Source organism: Sciurus carolinensis, chromosome 7, assembly GCF_902686445.1.
Source record: "Sciurus carolinensis chromosome 7, mSciCar1.2, whole genome shotgun sequence".
NCBI lineage: Eukaryota > Metazoa > Chordata > Mammalia > Rodentia > Sciuridae > Sciurus > Sciurus carolinensis.
Window position 1 is genome coordinate 130,381,143 of NC_062219.1, and position 6,758 is coordinate 130,387,900.

Here is a 6,758-nt window from a genome sequence, read left to right on the forward strand (position 1 = left end):
AAATCTTCAAATGCTTCTGGAATGTATAGACTATCTAAAAGTAAACTGAGCAATTTGGTCTTGAAATAAGAGTCACCTGCTTTACCTGAACTAGTTAAAGGATAACTTTACAGAAGTTGGAATTCACATTCCGCTAATTGCTTCAATCCTCCTGTAAACTAGAAGTTGATACATTGGTCAAAAAATAGACACCTAAATCCCCAGTTAGTCACCCCTTGGTCTTACTTGAAATGCATTCTTGTTTCTCAGTAGCTCAGAATAATGCAACCTGGAAATTTTGCCTCCATGGGGATTGTTTCCAGGTGGAGAAGATAAGCTTGTCAAGGTGCAGCATTCCAGCTGGTGCGTACCCAAAAAATATCCATTGTGCTACAAAGCATAAAGGGACCTACCGTTGCAAATAAGCACCAAAATGAATTTGAGGTGTTACTCGAGATTCTTACACTGAAACAAGGCAGGCCTATCAGGGCTTGAGTGTTTCAGGAAGAGGAACTGAATGCAAGGGCCTTGGGTCTGACATTTTGTGGGTGGGAACAGCTTAACAGGCTTATGAGGCTGTGAAGTGAAAGCAAGTTGGGGTGGAGCAGAGGGAGAGGAGCCCAAACAGGGCTGTGTAAAGCAAGTGAATGTGGATAAGCAGTCAAGCAGTAGCAACCCTGAGACTTAAAGTTTCAATAACACAAAATAGCCAAAAAGTATGGAATCCAAGCTTTTTAAAGAGTGTGCCTTAAAAATAGTATTTGTCATGTGGTTCACAAACTAAAAGATTGACTAGGACAGTTTACAATTAAATGTACAACCAGATTTATCTGCTATTCCCATCTTTACTTGCAGAAGCCTGTTGAAAAAATGATGATAAAATACAAGGAAAATATGGTGATGGAGTAACACATCTCGGGTTCTCTGTAAAAACATGCTGAGGGAGAGTTTGGGGCACAAGATGTGTATTAGGGATCAACATCTGGGAGAGAAGGCAGAGGAATTGGAGCTGGACAGAAAATGTCAGTGATACATGCCAAACGAATGCTCGACCAGTGGAGAGAAGCAGTGTGACCCACCATGTGGGGTCAAAGGCTCTGACCTGCCTCTTGCTGGTCTGCATTTTGTGGATCACTGAAGGAGGACTGCCCTTGGCAAGGCATGGGCTTGACAGAGGTAGAGCTGACAGCTGGTGCCTGTCTGCAAGCATGCTTTCTGCAACTGGCAGTAAGCCCTTCCTTGAAGAATTGAGCAGTGCATTTCCATTTTGATGTAAATATAAAATCAACATTGAGTAATGTCTACATGGTGTATGTGAGACTGACTTTATTATACATAGCTAGTACTTGCATCAGGGAATTCAAAGGGCATATTTTTTGCAGAAATGAGAAAACCTACATACTTTCTAAAATTCTTTAATTTGATTGGCTCCTGTTAGTTTCGGATGCCTCAAACACTACAAACTGAAGGTGGCATAGAACAGTAATAAGGAAAAGGGATGCATCTTCCACTGACTTCCTTGCCCTTCTCCATATCTTGGAATCTCTTCACTTTTCCAGTACTGGGAAAGTTTCCAGCTTTGTACCATAATATGGAAACTGCAAAATGAATATTTGAGGCCCAAAGGAGAAGAGAGTGAACCTTTAAAGAAAATATGGAGGCAGGCATGGGGGTATACACCTGTAATCCCAGCAGCTGGGGAGGCTAAGACAGGAGGATCACAAGCACACAGACAGCCTCAGCAACTTAGTGAAAACCTGTCTCAAATTTTAAAAAATACATATATACAAGGGGGGCTTGCATGTGGCTCAGTGGTTAAGTGCCCCTGGGTTCTTTCACAGTAGTAGAAGAAAGAAGGAAAGAAGGGAGGGAGGCAGGGAGGGAGGGAGGGAGGGAAGGAAGGAAGGAAGGAAGGAAGGAAGAAGGAAGGAATGAAGGAACGAAGGGAGGGAAAAAAGAAAAACATGGAAAAGATATTCAGTATCAACCACTTAAGGGCTTACATATGTGACCTGAGTGTGTTTATTAAATTCTTACAACCTCTGAGATGGGTATTGTTCCAATTCTAATTCAGAAAAGAAAGTATGGTAAGTATGATGTTACTTAACTACTCATATTCTCAATTTGTAGCAGAAAGAGCTATGCATTTAGGGTATTCTGTACCTCTCCACACATTACTGTCTTCTAACTACCTCATTACTGCCTTCTCTTAACTACCTGGTTTCATATAGTTTCATATTAAAGACTGTTGGAAGATTTAAGGAGGAGAGTCTCATGGTCACACCTGCATTAAAACACCGAACAAGAAAGAGTAAAAGTAAACTTGATTATACCACGATGGCTCTCACTGCCTGAAGGCCCACCTCTGAATACTATCCTAATGGCAATTAATTCTCAGCATCTGGATTCCAAGGACACATTCAGACCACGTCAGTTTCCAAGAGGAGAGATGAAGCTGCTGCATCCACTGCTGCGGAGAAGTCAGCCACAGGTGTGATAGACCAGGACTGTAATCCTAGCCGCTCCCAAGGCTGAGGTAGGAAGATCACAAGTCCAGGCCAGCCTGGGCAACGTGGTAAGTCACTCAGCAATGTAGTGAGACCCTGTGTCAGAATAAATATCAATAATAATAGGTCTGCTGATCCCCAGTACCAAAGCTGACCAGAAGCCAAGTAAGACGGGGCCCCACCAACAAACACTGGATACACCATTTCAATGAGTGGAACAAGACCAGTTCCAGTGGAGTGCTAGGGGGAAGGCAAGTAGAAGGAGAGTAAATAAAGGAGTGAGACAGAACAGGAGGGAGTCCCACGACACTGGGGGAATACGGCTGAAAGGTTTGCTTCCTCTAGAGACTCTCAGCGTGGAAGAGTGCAGGTACTGCAACTAGAGCTGATACGGCCGTTGACCGGTGGCGAGTTCTGCTCCCTCTAATGGTGAAGTTTGAGCACTAGAGAAGCAGCCAAGGCAAGCATATTAAGCAGGTTTTATTTAAAGGTAATAATACAGACTTCTTCCGGCAGGAAGAAGGGGGCCATGGCTGATATTCCAGAGTCCCAAGAAGTGAGCACACCCTACATCTTTTATAGGTTAAGGTCTCTTTTGTTCTCCAGGTCTCTCCCTGCTTATCTCTCCTTCCTGCCTGTGTGACTAGGCCTGGTTTTGCATAATGTGAAAAGCCATGGGCAGGGGGAGGGCCAAGGTGATTCAGGCAGGTAAGGGCCCAGGGGGCATTAATTAGCAGCTCCTTGCTCGCAGTCCTTGATAAGGGCAGGTAAATTTGGTAATGGAGATCCTTGACATTCCATTCTTCCAGGGGCGGTCTCCAACTTCCAGAGGCAGATGGCTTCATGGCTTCATTTCCTTCATTTGACCCGATCCCCTATTTCCACACTAACTACCTGTCCTTAATTCTGGCTTCAGAGCTGGTCCGAAGGGCTTGCAACCTCCCATCCACAGTCTTGTAGTGAGTCAGACAAAATCTTCAGGCTTTCAAAAATCAGCACAAGAAAAGGCCTCTTCCAGGCCGGTGACACGCTGTGTCCTCTCTCTCCACGAGAAGCACACCCAGATCCACGGGATTGCCAGAAACATTCCAGCAGGAAACCCAGCCCTAGCTCCGACCCCACCCAAGGAACCCGCCCTAGAAGCTTCTTACCTTCCCCACCAGCCCACCCACAGCAGCTTACCTCCCAGTCCTACACCGGTGAAGGGGCTGGGAACAGGACCCAGGGCCGGACACACGCTAGAGAAGCCCTCCACCTTGGTCCCTGCCCAGGCCTGCTGTGGCTCTCTAAAGGGGGTGGAGAAAGTCCTTCTGAAAAGGGAAGGACAGAGAAGTCCAAGTCGACTCGGCCTGAGGCAGCCTGTATCCTCCCTGTCGCTGGCAGCATTGCAACACTTTGAGGTTTGAAGCTTTTGAGATTGAGAATGCCACCAGATCTTTCCCTAACAAAAATAATAGCAGTATTGGGGAGCAGGCAATTCATCCAGCAAACCTGCCAGTAATCGGGACGGTCTTGTCACACAAGAAAGGAGACAGCGAACACTGCAGAAAATCAAGCGCAGTTTCAGCTCTGCTGCATTTTCTACGGATTCCGAACTTCCTGGCCAGTGCCCTAAGGGGAGCTGCCCGCCTGAAGCAGGGCACGGGAACCCGTCCTTCGATCGTCCACTCACTGGCTATGCAGGAAAAGTAGTGATGCACCCAGGACGGGAGAAGCCCTGGTGACAGACAGCCGAGCAGAGTACCTCCCCCCAGAGCACCCTGGAGAGAGGAGGGACACTAACAGCCAGCTGGTGGCATGCGTCACGGCGAACCCACAATCCAGCGCCCAGGGAAAGGTCCAGAAAAAAGGGAAGGAAATTGTTAAACTGCAACCTAGACGAGGGGCAGGAAACGCTTCCCTGGAGGGCCGACGCTGGAGCCGGAGGCTCTGCACCACGGCAGCAGCCGGGCCTGCGCTCCGGGAGCGCGCAGAGCCGCGGGCGGGCGGAACCACGCGGGCCCGGGAGGCGGGCGCGGTAGCGGAGCCCACCGCGCTTGCTCAGGTTCGCTGCGGCCCGGCGGCGAGCAGAGGGCGGAGCGCAGGGCGGAGCGCGGGCGGGACCTGCAGGGCCGCACCTGGAGCGCCCGCCGGCGGCGGAAAGCGCACCTGTCCCTGTGAAGGGCGCGGAGCACCAGCCGCGCGGCGGGCGGCCCCGTGGCGCGCCGTGATCGTATAGTGGTTAGTACTCTGCGTTGTGGCCGCAGCAACCTCGGTTCGAATCCGAGTCACGGCAGCAGGCGGAAGTCACCCGGGCCACTGTTTTCCTCCGATGCGCAGGGAAACTGCAGGAAGAGGCCTGCGAACAGACTCGTACCCCAACCTCGACACAGAGGGACCTGCTCGGCAGGGGCCCTTCTTTTCCTGCACCCTTGAAGCCCTTCCCAGCCCCACCAGGCCCCCGCTGTCGCACTGCCTGGGCGGGCTGCAGAAGAAACCGCGGTAACAAAAACTGGAGGTTGCAAACGCTCTTCAGACCGCGTGGGCAAGAGCTTCCTCCAAGCAGGCCCGGCTTACTGGGCCGCCTGAACACCCAGCTTCCGCTGCTGAGTGTGGACCGGGGGCATCCCGACATCGAGCAGGCCCCTCCGCTCGCCGCAGCCGGCTCACTGCGAGCTCTCCGCGCAGGTGGAGCCCCCGCTGAGCCAACGCCAGAGGCCGCAACTCCTAGTTACCTGGAGAAACGTTTCTGGGGACACCTGGAGTCTCCGGAGTGAGTGGAGAGAGCTAGGAGGACGGCTGAGGTGGGTGGAGGAACGGTGGCCACACTTGGGAAGGTGGTTGGAGGTGCGACCCGGGCACTGTGGCCAGGTGGCAGAGACCAGCAGATCCCGGAGGCACCTGCCTGAGCCCACAGCACAGCATAGGATCAGAGGTGTCATGTCACCTCCCCTGGGCCTCATGCGTTGTTAGTGCTAAATAATAATAATAATAATAATAATAATAATAATAATAATAATAATACTGTCTGTTGTCCTACTTCTAGTAGCTCATTAGTGGTATTGGCATGAGAATATTTTCTTTTACTTCCCAACCCGGGCTTTCCCTCCTTGGGGCTAACACGGCCCCATTTCTTCTCCAGCTGTCCACCTGGCATGGATTCTGAACACTCAGCAATAAAGAGCTGCAGAGACGCTGTAACTGACATGTCTGAGCTTTGGGATCGCTTACCCCAGCAGCTCAGGTTCAAGGCTGCTTCCCAGTGATTTGACAGCATTCGTAGAAGTTACTCTTGTTTATTTGTATCCCACTCTGCCTCAGTTTTCTCTTTTGTGTATCTTTTCTCTACTGGGGTTTTACGTGGGTGGGTGCAGCCACTCCACCGCCCACTTTGGGTAAAATGTTGACTGTGTCTTGGAAAGCTTTCCAAAAGGAGAAGCAAAGGGCTTTTCCGCAGGGCCTTAGGCCTTAGCAAGGACTATGAAGCACTAACAAAACTTCACAAAGAAACTCAGCTAAGAAAGCTGAGAAATGTATAGATCCTGGTCATGGGATGAGCTAGGCAGTGAGTAGAAGCTCAGGACCCACAATGAGGCAGAGCCACAACCCCCACTCTTGGCTAAAGTCTCAACCTCGGTACAGAGGTGTAGCTCAGTGTTAGAGTACCTGCCTAGTGTGCACAAGTCCTGGGTTTCCTCCCCAGCACCAAACAACAATAACAACAATAAGAAGAAGAAAACACGCCCCAACCTTAGCCTCCAAAGGTATCTCATTGCTGCATGATCTCTGCTGTACTTTTCCTCCATCAGGGAGGAGAGATTCCTACAGTCATGTGCAATAGCAAACTCTAATCGAAGTTAACCAGGTGCAAGTGACCTCAGTGAGAAGAGAAAGGCCCTTTTTAGCAAGTGTCTTCCACTGCCTCCAGCTAAGATATCTACATGCTTTGCTTTGCGCATGAGAGCCTATAATCCAACTAAAACTGACTTTATTTATTTATATATTTGGTACCAGGGATTGAACCCAAGGGCAGTTAACAACATTTCCAGTTCCTTTTATTTTTTATTTTAAAACAGGGTCTTGCTAAGTTGCTGAGGCTGGCTTTGATTTTGCAATCCTTCCTTCTCAGCCTCTGGAGCCACTGGGACTACAGGCCTGCACCACCACACCAGGTTCTAACTGACTTTTATGTATGAAGTACGTGCTTTTAATACATGTGACTGAGTCAGCAGTACTTAATCAGTATTCCATATTCCTCCTCTAACTCAGCCTCCCACCATGTCAGATGTACCT

General features: G+C 49.6%; 1 non-coding gene across 1 annotated transcript; it reads left to right on the forward strand.

Moving 5' to 3' along the window:
• Positions 1-4,689: 4,689 nt before the first annotated feature.
• On the forward strand, positions 4,690-4,761 carry Trnah-gug (transfer RNA histidin (anticodon GUG)). The gene has a single exon. It is a non-coding gene; the product is annotated as a tRNA-His (tRNA).
• The last annotated feature ends 1,997 nt before the right edge of the window (positions 4,762-6,758 follow it).